The sequence below is a fragment of the Brachycentrus maculatus genome, unplaced genomic scaffold (genome assembly GCF_059751285.1).
Source record: "Brachycentrus maculatus isolate JH-2025_06_01 unplaced genomic scaffold, ASM5975128v1 h1tg000496l, whole genome shotgun sequence".
NCBI lineage: Eukaryota > Metazoa > Arthropoda > Insecta > Trichoptera > Brachycentridae > Brachycentrus > Brachycentrus maculatus.
This window is the reverse complement of record NW_028281243.1, coordinates 944,139-960,156: the sequence shown is the minus strand read 5'-3', so window position 1 is coordinate 960,156 and position 16,018 is coordinate 944,139. Positions and strand designations below refer to the sequence as shown.

At 29.7% G+C, this 16,018-nt stretch overlaps 1 protein-coding gene across 1 annotated transcript in view; it reads left to right on the top strand.

Moving 5' to 3' along the window:
- Window positions 1–2,563: 2,563 nt before the first annotated feature.
- LOC148301972 (G protein-coupled receptor moody-like) overlaps window positions 2,564–16,018 on the top strand; it is a 79,378-nt gene continuing 65,923 nt past the window's right edge. Inside the window, exon 1 of the mRNA XM_088272399.1 lies at window positions 2,564–2,916. The gene's annotated coding sequence lies outside the window, so the exon portion shown is untranslated. The remainder of the gene's footprint in view (window positions 2,917–16,018) is intronic.

Here is a 16,018-nt window from a genome sequence, read left to right as displayed (position 1 = left end):
TAATCATAAAGGCAAAATAGAAGGTTGACGAGGTATGGGCAGAAGGCAGATCTCCTGGCTCCAGACTATATGAGATTGCACGAGGATCAGGACCGTTGAGGCACTGTTTAGAGCTGCCCAAGATAAGGACAATTACCCTCAAGTGATAGTCGACGTCAAGGGGATAAGAAAAGAAAATTTGGACAACCTCAAAATGTTGCGAATAAAAATTCCAAATCATCTGTTAAAATAATATTTTTCTAGAGTGGTCAGTTTGGTCCTGTACAAATTTATACCAATAAAGGTGCAAACCTTATCAAAGGCCGAGATGAATCATGAAATAGCGCTAGTGAATAAACTTCAACGTATTCGCTCAAACGGAAATACATTTTTGAACGTGTGTTTACACTCTTTATATAAAAAAATAGTCGAGTTCTTTTACAGTAACAGGATCCGGAATTCATGCATTGAAAGCCTTGGGGCGTTTGTGCACTGCACGGAATTTTCAGGTAGTCCGGTTTTGAAAAATGAAAGCGACTACGACAGTTTAACGTGATTGAATTTACGCGCAACGTGTTCACGCACCGATCAAGAGCACCGATCCGAAGAAAGATGGACAAAAGCACAAGCCAATCCAAGCCAATCATCATTTTAAAACGCTAACTGACGTGCCGGACGGTAAAATTCCGTGTAGTGCACAAACGCCCTTGAGGTTGAATATTATTCTGATTATTCCGATATTATCACTATGATGCAAGTGTTATAAAGAGATGTTACAATAATTAAATAACAATTAATTAAAATTATTTTTGATATTTTTTGGCACAATGATTCTATAACATAAAATAAATATTGTATAATATATTATTAAATTAAAACCAATATTTTTAGCTTTTCTACTTTATTTTTATTTGACCAGCGACCGGGTTTTGTCGTTACCGACATCACCAGTCTGATGAAATCGGTAACGACGAAACCCGGTCGCTGGTCAAATAAAAATAAAGTGGAAAAGCTAAAAATATTGGTTTTAATTTAATAATATATTAAAATGCAATTCCATCACGAAGTGTCAGTGGATAATATAAATCTATTAAAAATTGTATAGTTTTTTACACAAATATTTTATTTGACCGATTGCCGCCTTTCGTCGTTACCGACATTATCAGACTGGTGATGATGTCGGTAACAACGAAACCCGGTCAAAAAAAATATACGTGGAAAAAACTATAGTTGTTATTTTATAATATAAAATGCAGTTCCACCAAGAAATGTAACTTCAAAACTTTAAAAAAAAATATATACATTTATACATGTGTATTGAATGTGTTTGTATATGTGTAAAAACAATCCAATGCCAACATATTTTTTTTTTAATTTATAACTCAGTGCAAAACCATTTTTGTTGTATTTATAAACATTTCGATAGAAATATTCTGAGTATTGACACAAACCCACTGAAACTTAATTGTAAACATTTTATGGTATTCTGTGGCTAATTTTCAAATGCTGTGTGAAAGAGGAAGATATTAAATAATGCTACCACAATACGTGTTGATTCAACATTGAGAAAGAGATGCATGTTGTACGGCTTTGTTATTATTCACGAATGACAACCGCGAGTCTGACGTTGTGCATTGTTCCACGTTCAAATAATGACAGTTTTTCTTTTGCAAAACGAAGCATCTACATTTTTCAAATTTAGAGATTTTTTTCAAACACAATAAATATTTTTTAAAGGTACTTACCTCGAGAAAATATGGTTTGTGGAACTGTAAAGATACTTTGTACATTAAAATTACAGCCGGTGATATCAAAAGTAATGAAATTTAATTAAAAGTGTGAAAAATATCATTAAAATAAATGCGATCCTTTTCTACTCGCAGAATCTCATTCACCTATAGCTACATTTCTGCGACATCACATGACGTTTGTGGAACAATAATGAAACATTTTACATCAAAATTCAAGCGATGATATCAAAAGTGAATTGAATTAAGTGTCTCAACTTCAATTTTATTCCATTATTACCATCAAATTATTATTTAAATTCATTTTAAAATACATATTAATATTATGTAATTAGAGTAAACTTTTTGGACTTATTTCATAACGTACAATTACTTTAATGTATCCTCGACATTAAAAAATAAAAACAAGTTTTTTTCTTACTTCATTTTGGTATTTCGATGAATGATTCATGAAAAATAGTTGGGTACCTACCGTTGCAATCACTGATTAGTAATATTACTATGACCTCTAGTATACTTGTCCCGCTCGCACACGACCACAAAAATGGTAAACGGATGATAAAATTAATGCCACGAGTAAAAAGGTGCGTTTGTTAATATGTGTCGTTTTGAACTACCGTGTAAATTAAAATATTTTTTACTAATGCACGTTTTACTCTGTTACTTTACTGATTTACTGCCAGTTTAACTGAGTATCAGTAAGAAATGTACTGAATATTGTTTGTGTTATCTGTCAGTCATGGTTAACTATTAATTGAACAAATGATTATGAATTGTTTAATAGTGCCGTCTCGTTTATTGATTCCATAGAATAGGACAACTTGTTGCGCCGCTTCAGTTGTCAACCAGATGTTTTGGCGCGTAGTACGAGTTCCGAGAGCGGGAAGTTTTGACAGGAAGTGATTTAAAATTTGAATTTGTCGAATTTCTATGGTTCAGAACGAAGATGTGTTCTTTTTGACAGTGATTTAAATTAATTTTATGAATATTTGTTACTGTGTTTATCTACAATGCCCAAAAATAATTACGTGCTGAAATTGTTATTGTTAACAGTATTTTTTTATTTCGCCATTAATTTTTCGAAAATTTTGTATCAAAACATTGCGTAATTTTAGTGGTTTTTTTAGTTTCTTGTGAGAGTTTATTGAAAATATTTTTGGTGATTTTTTGTGAAAACTTTGACTCAAAGGTATGGATTTTTTATATTTATTTATATTTTGTCATTTTAAATGTTTATTTTAATTATATTTCATGTACCTACATTTTATTTTCGATTTAAAGATTTTTATACTTATATTTTAAATACTTATGCTCGTTCATACAACATGCTTTAAATTGTAAATTTAAAATAATTACCTTAATTTATAGACATCTTAACATAGATGAAGAAGAATATGGACTCGCACACACTGTGTTACGAGTTTAATCAATATATCTAGAAGTTAAAAAAAAATCGGTAGTGTGGTTGTCAATCATGGGCAAAATTATTTAATAATACACTGTAAATGCCAAGACTTCCATATTCTTTTTCATCAAAGAATAATTCATTTCTTATTATATTCAGCATGTAATAAATATGATTTCATTACATTTTATTTATTTAAATATAAAAAAGTAAAACCACAAAATGGGTTACAAATTATTTCACTGGAAATAATTATATTAATCATATGCGGCATATTTACAAAAGATCACGAATTTCCGAAAAAAAAAATTTTTCACCCTATTTGAAATCGGTAGCTTACTCAGAAGTTTCTCATGTTTACTATTAATTATTTTTTCCATAAATATCCGAAGGTAGTCGGTTGCGAAAATACTAATAATTGTTTGATGGAGTGTGCGAATTTATTTGACATGCTCTTATCTAAAAATAACATGGTGATTTGATAACATGTGAAGCCAGGCATGACATGTCAACAATGTGTCAATACGTACATTCGTCCAGGTGTCCCGCGTATCCACATTACTAAAATTAAGTTTGTTATACATACTTGATTGTTATTCTCTTTCGAGTCGACGCTTCTCATCAAATAACTATTTCAACTCGACAGCTCCTACGTAAAGTTAATTTACAGGAGAGAGCATACAAGATTATTTTCATTATTAATTAACGGTTTTATCTGAAATTTTAAACTAGTATTTCACATTAAAAAACACGATAAAATAATATATTCAATCTTTTTAAAACTTTATGCTTTGTCAAAATAAAGTAGTTAGCGTTTTAGGAGTTCAGTTCATTTCGAAAATTCGATGTAGATAGCGTCTTATACGCCTGAAAACTAGGCGCAATTTATTTTATATATTTTTTTTGTTTGTTTATATTTGTAGATAGCAGTCAGTTGATAACATACACCAAATATCTCAAAATTGACAAAAATGTAGTTAGAGCACTTTACGTAGGGCACGTCGAGCTTATGATGGTGGCAGTATGTTTGATAGAAAGAATTTAAATTTTGAGAAATATTATTTTTGCCCTGGTACTTACAGGATTTTAACTTCAAATTGGATGTTTAAAAATCAAATTTAACGGTACCCTTCGGGTAGGGCAGTAAGGATAGGGATGGTTGATATGAAAAACACATCACAAATACTAAAAACAATAGAAATTATACATTTCTTGAATTTATTTTGTAATTGGCTGGAATCGAGCCCGCGACGCTAATTTCGCAGTCGAGCGTCTACCCAACTACGCCACACTGCGTCTTTCTATTATAATGTTAAATTAATGGTTAATAAAAATCAGAATTTAAGTAATTTTAAACTTATTTATTTTATAAGTTTTGTAGTATGTATATTTATAAATTTTATATCTTAATTTTTTTTAGAATTATCCAGATGTCAACGTTTTTTTGTTATATTTTGCTATTTTGTTTAAACATATTGCCGATCTTTCGGCATTCTTCCATAAACGTGTGTTTTTTAATAATGGATCTATAAGAATTGCGACTGATTTATAACACAAAAAACGATATATACAAATATTGCCTCCATTTTCCAAAAATTACATTTTTGTATGAAAAAATGTATGAATATACTGTAATAATAAAGCACTTTTAATTATAGATTCAATCGAACTATTTTCATGTACTAGTACATGTAGATATTATTTAGTAATTTTTATTTGACAGTAATCGAAAAATACTTCATTTTAAGAGTTTTTTTTTAAAGGAACCTAGTGATTTATTTTTATTGCGGCTAGGTATTTTTGGAATGTAAATTGCTGAAATTTCCGTTTCTTAATGGTACGTAACCAAATACGAGTACACACACTCGAAATACACACGGGGGTCGCAAGATTTATCGTCCAAATGTTTTCGTCACATAAATAATTATAGGGGTAAATAACGCGAAAGGCACCCTTCAGCGTATCATAAATATATGTTTAAAGCTGTGCTATGTATGCCTAAAAAGTTAATTCTCTCATTGCTTACTAAAAACTTTACTGAAATTAAGCAACGTTAATCAGCGGTATTTTAAAAAAGACCACAAATTTCCGGCAAAAAAAAATATACTCTTTTGAAGTTATAGTAGTACATATGGTATATGTAGAAATACATATGCGGTATATGAAAATGATGCGGAATGCATCGAAACACATGTCACAATGGATTTTAAGAAATAGTGATATTTACCATGAAAACCTCAATTAAAAATGTGTACATAGAAATGAGAACAAAGTGACCGCCGAATCAATTAATTTAAATTTACATTTTCAAATTTTCGTCAAATTTTCATTGTATTTTTTTGTTATTCTTTTTCTTCTGATCCTTTTAGCACCCAATGGTGCAAAGGGCACTGCACTATACCGATACGATGTTATCTTGATCGCTATTTTAATGAAGGTGATATGATCAAACTGAATTAAGGGCCATGGTGATATTGTAAATTTTATTTTAATCTATATTGTAAATAGTATGGAATAGTTAGTTATTTATCTTTTTTTAAATTTTTTATTTGTCCATTTTTTCGAGATTATATAGATTTTTAAGCTAATCTAGCTCAACAAAACGAAACTTATTTTATAATATAGATATTAAAATACAATAAAATTCTTGTATGTACCTACTCATATAATCATTTTCACAAAAATTAAAACGATAAAGATAAATTCATAATTTCATCAATTGATTCGTGGTAATATCGCTCACTCCTTTCAAGAACGTCATAAATCAAAAATCGTCAATTTACAGTTGAGCATGTTTTCGGAATGCCCAGAAAATGTACTATATCCCAGAAGAAGCGGCATATTTTTAACTTAATATTTACCCGCTACAGGGCAGAAAGTATTGTTTTTGCATTTTGAAGAAAATGTATTGTTTAATTATTTTTTTAAATGTATTAAATATTTTTCAAATGGAGAAAAAACCTCCAGGTTTTACTTAAAAAGATCTGTTGTACAGTAAAAAGTTCAATAAGTGGCTTGATATTTATTTTTAATACATTGTGTTTTATTTTTAAACTTTAAAAACCTTCTCCTGAAAAATCAAGTTTTTTGATTTATGACGTTCTTGAAAGGAGTGAGCGATATGTTCATAGCATAAATGGATCCGTATTTTTAGATTTTTATAATATACGTACTTATGTACAAAATTTGCGTTGCTTATTATTCGATCAACAGCGGAAGTAATTTCGTTGCAAAATACGCACTTTTACTTTTTCCGCGATTGATTTTTTTTTCATAAATAAAGTATCTCAAATATTACAAAATAATTAATCGCACTCTTCATTAGTTTATTTTTTTAATCAAAACCTTGATTTCATGTTTGAAGGCCTCTATGATTTTCATGCCGTATAAAATATGTACCTACATTATATTTAAAGTAACCATTTATTTTTATCCGCAAAACGGGACATGTACCAATTTTTACGTAAAAGTATGTATATATACAAACGTATTCCGAGACAATAAAGAAATAATTATTAAAATAATTATTTCATTCTCGTCAATACAAAAAATGCGGTATAATTTGGTTTTAATAATTGCTGTACAATTCAAAAACCCATGGGTCCATTTCACCAAAGTTAAGTTTAAGTTAAGTTTTTTCGTAACTAGCATGAACGTATTCTGAGTCAGGTAAGAAGTATTTATTCCACTCTCTTTAATCCGCAAGTTGTGACTAACAGTTGTTACTAATGCGAATCAACAATGACGTCATACACCGCATAGTCTATTACATGGGTCGGCAACCTTTTGTTGTAAAAAGGCCAAATATTTTTCATGGGGATCAGTGCGGGCCGCACTTGCAGTAGGTATACATACAAAATTTATGTACAAATATTTAAGTTTTAAAAATAAAATGCTAAGTATATTTTAACGACATTTATTGTATTTAATAAAATCAATGAGATTCCCTTCGCTCCCTTTCTCGCTTCCTTTCACTCGATTGTGTATAATATTGTCCGTCATGTGCGTTGCGGCGAGAATCTCGCGGGCCGCACTAAGATGTCTCGCGGGCCGCATGCGGCCCGCGGGCCGCAGGTTGCCGACCCATGGTCTATTAGACACCTCACATTAATATTAAAAGTCAACAAAATAAACAAACATTGCAATAAGCGGACAAATACAGCAACTTAATAGATATGGTATTTATTTGCTTAGACGTTTCATCGTAATCAAACTCTATTTACTAAGATTTACCTTGTGAAATTTAAAAAAAAAATACATCTACCATTAACTCCTTTTATATGTTACGCGAGGTGCGCGCTGGAATAACTTGACACTGGCTAGAACACTCTAGAAGAGTGAAAAGCCATTAAAAAGAAGAAGAAGAAGAAATAAGGTCCGGGAGAATCTCTTCACCAATGCAAATGTCACGTTTTGTCTCATCTTTTGGTATTGTCTATGGTACTGTTTCTTTTATACATCATGGCGTTGCGTTTTCATTTTTGTTTTTCAACCAATCATGGCGAATCAAGGTTAAGCGAACATTTTATAATGGCACCAGGTTGGCGATTCTGACTATATCCACAGAGTTACCAGGTTGCAATTCTGAAAATATCGAGTGGTCTGCCGTATACGTTCGTGAAGGCATTCGTGACAAATCAGAATTCTATAATTTATTGTGGTATAGAAAAAATTTCCGTGATACAGATATACATATACTTATCTCCTTTAAAAAAAATTGGGAAAAACGATACATGTTTTATATTACGCTGAGACACCTTTAAAAATAAAAAATAAATATATATTTTCAAAAGAAATATTTATACTATTTATAAATATTCAGTTTTATAATTTTTTGTAGGCCTGAGACGCCTATTATTAAAAATGAGTGATAGAGTGGGTTCGAACCTAGAGACTCGTAGTCCGCAATACCATCCATGGAGCTACAACTCGACTCAAATTACGCAGCTCGTATCATTTTAACCCAATAAGCGATCCCGAGGGTATAAGTGCTTTTCAACATTTTCCATCTAGCCCAAGGAAATGTTATTACTTCAAAGGGTTAATGAGAGGGAGAAAAACGGGCTAGTGCGGGAATACGTTTACCGTTACTGTATCACAGTAAAACTTTGTTATAACGAACCTGTATTTAACGAACTTTGGATATAACGGAGAAAAAATTCAGTCAAACGTAAAAATAAATTAAAAAAAAGGTCCGCTTAATATTACGCATGCTTATATATATATTCAAGTGTCGCCTAGAATGTCAAAAATTTTCACGTCATACTATATATAGTAAATATATATATATATATATATATATATATATATATATATATATATATATATATATATATATATATATATATATATATATATATATATATACATATATATACCCGAGAGAATGTATTCATATCATGTTGACGTATATGTAGGTCTTTATCATTTGAAAATTATCTCAACATTTAAAAATTTTTAAAAGTGTCATTCAAAAATTAATTTAAGGCGTAGATGTTCGGGAAGTTAAAAAAAGTGAAAATGTCTCGAAAACTATGGCACTTTTACTGAGGTCATATTTTCATTTTTTGGGGAGTCGTAAGCTGGCCTAACACCCCTTAATAGGAATACGTTGGATTATGGGACACCGTGTTTATACATATATGACTATATTATAAGCATTTTCATTTTTAGAGCGTTGATTACAAAATAACAGCACACTTCAAAACAGCAAATAAAACTTGATTCCCTTTTCAAAGCAGGATTACCGAAAGGAAAAACGTCGATATCAAATAGCAACGTCACTTCACAACGAGTATACGAAGACAATAAAGACAATTTTGTTTATGTTTTGTATTGTTTATTTATATCTAAATACAGTGGTCATATTTATTTAAAAAATTATTTATTTAAAACTTATTTATATAAAGCGGTTTTTTGGCTTTAACGGACACCCCCCCCCCCCCCCCAACTAAGTCCGTTATATCAAGGTTTTACTGTATGATTTAAAAATGTTTTCGCGTGCAAATAACGATAAGATATGGCCGTAAATTACACGATGTGTGCAGAATAATACGCAGAAGTTTGTGAGTAAATAGATAAAATGTCGTGTCCTTATGTAAACAGGCGCTTCTCGTATCGTAAAGTAAGCAACGCAAGATTCGTGAGAAAATTCATATTATCATTTATTTACGGAAATTTAATTCAAGTATTCATATCTTGGCGAAATGTAACTTTCGGTAAGTGTAAGTAATGGCACCTGGATTTGGAATTGCGGTAAAAATCTAATATTTTAACAACGTGGTGTAGAAAATTTTCACTTTACTACTGAACTTTAATTTTTACGATTTTTGCATTTTGATACTGGTTGTTGATCAGATTCGCTAATAAGTTTTGATAACAAAAATATGTTAAATAAAATAAAGTTGAAGTTATCTTCACAACGCAGTTATATTTTATCTTCCGTACGTAATTGATATCCTTATTCAGTTAAAAATCATCATATATTATTTTTAATGTTTTTTTTTCCTGTTTAGGACTAAAGTTAAATTTATCAACACAACGTCGTTATGACGTTATCTTCTGTATGTAGTCGATGCCCTGATTCAGTTAAAAATAATCTCATTTATCATATTAAACCAAAATCATGGTTTTTATATTTTTTGTAAATTTTTGAGTCGTAATCATTTTTCATACATTTTTACGTCGATCATAGGTACATAGAACGGTGGAAATCGCACGTGTGTAAAGTGATCACCTAACCAGCCTTTATTTAACAAGTCAAAAGCACTGTAAAAAGACTTTCATATTCTTCTTCACCTTTGTTGAGATGCCAAAATATAAAAATATTTCAATTTCATTCTTTGTTTGTAAGCCTAAGCGGCCAGTTATTCAAATAAAGTAAAAAAAAATGTTATTTAAAAAAATATATAACATTAAATCCGAAGTGGAGAATACCTAGATTTGTGAACAAGTATTTGGACACATTCAAAATGTTGACAACTAATCAAGTTATGCCTCAAAGAATGGGAAATGCCCGGGTTCAGCTAGTGCGTAATATATGTTTGTTATATGGTAAGTTGTAATACATACTGATTGTACTCATTGTACGAATATGGCGTGGATAATAACATATATACACGAGTAGGATAATAATTTATTGTGCGATGATAATTTGCAGTCAAGTGACAGATACTGTTAGCGCGTACAGTAAATGCAGTAGTGCTTTACTTCTGTATTTGCTCTGTGTACCTACATTCGAAGTATTGGTTTATATCAAGTATTGGAAACAGACCGATATATTCCAAATTGATTTTTTGTCGTTACCTCCAAATTAAATTTTACTTGTATATATTTTTTATTACTATGTTTATTATTTATGCGTTTATTGGCGTTTTTACAAATTAGATAAATATAACAATATTTAAAAAAAGAAAAAAAAACATAAATATATATATACATAAATATATATATATATATATATATATATATATATATATATATATATATATATATATATATATATATATATATATATATATATATATATATATATATATATATATATATATATATATATATATATTTATATATATATATATTTATATATATATATATATATATATATATATATATATATATATATATATATATATATAAATAAATATAAATATATATATATATATATATATATATATATATATATATATATATATATATATATATATATATATATATATATATATATATATATATATATATATATATATATATATATATATATATATATATATATATATATATATTATATATATATATATTTATATATATATATATATATATATATATATATATATATATATATATATATATATATAAATAAATATATATATATATATATATATATATATATATATATATATATATATATATATATATATATATATATATATATATATATATATATATATATATATATATATATATATATATATATATATATATATATATATATATATATATATATATATATATATATATATATATATATATATATATATATATATATATATATATATATATATATATATATATATATATATATATATATATATATATATATATATATATATATATATATATATATAAAATAATTGTAAAAGACCAATTTTAAGTGTATTAATGTAAACATGGCTAGTTTCTCAAAACTAGTCATGTTTACATAAATATACTCAAAAGTGATCTTACACAACTGTTTCATTTTTATACTTAAATCGTCATATTATTCTACAAGGTTTTAACAAATCAATAAATAATAGAAATGTATAAAAAAGACCACAGAACCATATCTTTTTGCAAAAAAAAATAGATTCCTTAATTATGTATCGGGTTGTGGTCCCGTGGTTAGTGTCAGAGTTTTTCGGTTTGAACCCACTCACCACAATTTGATACATACATATTTCTAATAATGAGCCGCTTAGGCTCACAGAAATAGTATGAAATTGAAATATTTGTGTAAATAATAAAAACACCAATATTTCTCTTTTTTAAATTGGAAAAATGGAACAGTATAAAATAAATAATTATAAAAAATTGATACCAAGGAAAATGAATAATAGACCGTTCAGTCAGAAGGAAATGTATATTACCACAATAACGTCACAGGATGTAGGTATTATTGGAAATGATATCCTGTTATTTGCATCGCGATTAGAAAACATATGTTACATAAATAAATAAAAATATTGTAGAAAATAAAAATATATGTGTACATATTTTAGGCATAATATTATAAAGTTTTTCCGAAAATATGTTATTACTTACATGGGATAAGACCACTTATGACTTTATTAATGTAAACACGACTAGTATTGAGAACAACGGATGTTTTCATCAACAGTTGGAAATACAAAATGGGAAATTTCACCTGTTGTTGAGAAAATCTACGAGTGTAATGATTCAAAAGAGGTATTAAACAACTGTTTTATTTTAATAATAAAATAACGACTTCGAATGTAGTTTTTTCCACATATCGTAGTCGTGACACATAAGTGACCAACTAACAAAACGTAAAATGTTCAGGAGGGCCATTTAAGTCACTTTTGCTTGGCAAGAAAATGAACATCAATGCAGTTAGTCATTTTTAACAAGTCAATATATTATGCTTCCAAGTTTAAAATCCTTCGGCATTTTTCCAGGGCAATATTAAGCTAGTAAGATATCAAATAGTCAATGATCAAAATTTTGTAAAAATACACTTGGTTACTTTCTCCTGTATGACTACGATATATTTTATTTGACCAGTGACCGGGTTTCATCGTTACCGACATCAATCAAACTGATGTCATATACACAACGAGGCAGGGGTTAAAAACCATGATTTTAAATATCTCTTTTTAAATGGTTACTCATCAAATAAAATGTATGTATGTGGAAAAACTATATAGATATTTTATTTATTGTTTCGGCATTAACTTTGTGGTAAGACATGTTACAATAATTAAAGAAAAAACACTTTGTTTTTTACCACTTGAGTTTTTATTAAAGACTACATGTTTCAGAAGTTAAACTTCCATCATTCAGGTCTGTATATTAACTTAAATATAAAATATAAAATTTTTCTTTATTTTTTTATAAAATTAAATAAATTAAAATTATTACACCTTGTTCCATATAAAGGCCAAATTATGAATTATCTTGAAAATTTAGAAATACAAAAAAACCTGAATTCTTATAATAATTTATTAAATAATATATTGTTTCAAAATTCTTCGCCATTGCTTTCAATTTTTCCTTTGTTTTCAAACTCCGTTCCTTGACTAACCCCTTCCCCTTACTTTCCCCTCTCCTTATTTATAGAAAAATTTTATATTTTATATTTTAGTTATTATACAGACCTGAATGATGGAAGTTTAACTTCTGAAACATGTAGTCTTTAATAAAAACTCAAGTGGTAAAAAACAAAGTGTTTTTTCTTTAATTATTGTGACTATATAGATGTTATTTTATTATAAATAATGTTATTTTATTAAATAAAATTCCACAAAGTTTATGCTTGATCAGTAAACAATATATGGTGATGTTGAGGTGAATAAACTGTTTACGTATTGTCTTCCTTAATTTGAGGTTTTGATGTCATTACCGAGCACTTAGAATTTCGTAAACAGAGCATTACTTCCTTGATATGCGGACTTGTTTACAATTTAAAACAAGCTATGAGCTTCTATTTTCTTCTTGATATTTTAAAATGTAATCAGATTTGAGAGTGCATAATATTAAAATTTAATCCGATGATTGCAACAAGGTCATTTTATGCGAGATGTTTTTAAGTGCATTTTAATGTGTTATTTTTCAAGGTAAGAGAGTTACTTTCGGCGCTTGAAGTGTTATTTTAACATTATTTATTTGCAATACTCTTATCTGAATTGCAAACATATTTTCTTTTTTATTCGAAATGTTGATATTAATATTAAATTTCCATCTCTCTGTTCCTCGTGTAAATAATAATAAAACCCTTATCCGCACCCCAATGGTGCATAGGGCACTGTGTCATATAAACGCAGTGTTATCTTGATCGTTTACACATGAAGGAAAGGTGATCAGCCCTCCGCTTCAGGTACCAGTCCACGGTAATATTGAATAAATATTACAGTGAAAAAATCATTCATATTTATTTTACCCCCCTTGGGAATCGAACCCGGGACCTCCAGAACGGTAGCTGAGCGTGCTGACCATTACACTACGGAGGTGGACGTGTAGTTAACAAAAATAAACAAAGAAAAATAAAAAATAAAAAATATTATTTGGTATGGAGTCTAGGTAGGGAGTGTTTAGCTTTATCATTTTAGAAATTATGCCCGTAATTCTAGAATTAGGTTCAGAAAGAAGGGTGGATACTTGGATGGGGAGTTGGATTCCTGCCCGTGTTAAGCTATTTAGAAAAAGTTAGTTTAGTTACCAACTGAACGTCTACAAGATAAGTAAACATTCGCTTGTCGTTTCCGATTGCGCTGTTTTTGCAACAACCGGTGACGTCACGTACTTCTTGGATTACGCGGCAAATGTTTTGAAGAAAAAAAAAACAAATGGTGTTCCTTTGTTTCCATTGCAACGCGCATGCGCGCGTGACTAACGCACGGAGCGGGGACAAACATTGTTTAATGGCGCATTCCTTCCTCGGTCGCTACATTTGCCTTCTAAGGTTCAATTCCAGAGGTGATTCCGAACGCTAATGTATAAGGTGATATGGAGAATTTAAGGCCCTTTGCACACTTGGAAATAGACTTTTGTTAAGATGCTGGATTATTGGCTAATAAACTAATATTAAAAATCACAAGACAATTCGCTCACTCCTTTTAAGAACGTCATAAATCAAAAAACTTGATTTTTCAGGGGAACCTTTTTAAAGTTTAAAAATATAATATAACGTATTAAAAATAAATATCAAGCCACTTTTTGAACTTTTTACCGTGCAACAGATCGTTTTAGGTAAAACCTGAAGGTTTTTTCTCCCTTTGAAAAATATTTAGTATATTTAACAAAATAATTAAACAATACCTTTTCTTCAAGCTGAGATAAGCATTATCGATCAAATTTAGAAAGGTATTTTGAGATAGTTTGGACATGTAGAACGAATGGGTGAGGAAAGAACGGTAAAATTAATTTATGAGGTGAATGTAATTGGAAAAAGGAGCAGAGGAAGACCGAAAAAAACTTGGCACGATCAGGTATGCCAAACACATAAAAGCGGTTAGGTTAGGAGGCGAAACAATCGGCGGGTATGTACGAGGAGATGTATGAACGTGGAAGAAGAGAGGAATGTTTGCAAAGACAGAGTGGTGTGGCGTTCTATTCTCTCTGCCTACCTCTGCGGGGAAGCGGCGTGATGGTTAGTTAGTTAGTTAGTTATTCTCGATTTCTGGTAAATTGTTGTCGTTGAAGATGGTTTCATTAAATGTCGAGGTTGTTTTCCAATGATTGTATTCTCCAATTCTTGTAATAATCATCATTGACAACGGTTTCATTAAATGACGGAATTATATACCCGTGATCGTATTCTCGAATTCTGGTAAAAAAAATATCGACGACGGTTTCATTAAGTGGCAGTATTATATATGGTATCCCAGTAGTCATATTCTCGAATTCTGGTAAATTATCATCATTGACAACGCCAACGGTTTCATTAAATGGCGGAATTATATGCCGGTGGTCGTATTCTCGAATTCTGGCAAATTGTTTTCATTGACGACGGTTTCATTGAGTGGCAGGATTATACATGGTATCCCAGTGGTCATATTCTCGAATTCTGGTAAATTATCATCATTGACAACGGTTTCATTAAATGGCAGAATTATATACCGGTGGTCGTATTCTCGAATTCTGGCTAATTGTTTTCATTGACGACGGTTTCATTAAGTCGCAGTATTATATATGGTATCCCAGTGGTCATATTTTCGAATTCTGGTCAATTATCATCATTGTCAACGGTTTCATTAAATGGCGGGATTAATTTATAATTGGCGCAATGAAAGTAAACTCGTGAAGCACGCCTGCGGAGGCAGTTGGTCGGGTGAAATTTATAACCGGCGGATGTGTTATTCAGAGATGTCGTCTGGATCAGATATGTATTTATTATGGTGTGGTGCATTAAACCCAGCCGATGGTACTAGCCGCATAAATAACAATTCAACTCATCGAACCTGGGAACTCATTGAATCAGATATAAAAATCATCATCAAACCCTTATCCGCACCCTAATGGTGCATAGGGCACTGCATATAAACGCAGTGTTATCTTGATCGTTAACACATGAAGGAAAGGTGATCAGCCATCCGCTTCAGGTACCAGTCCAGGGTGATATTGAATAAATATTATAGTGAAAAAATCACTTATATTTATTTGACCCCCC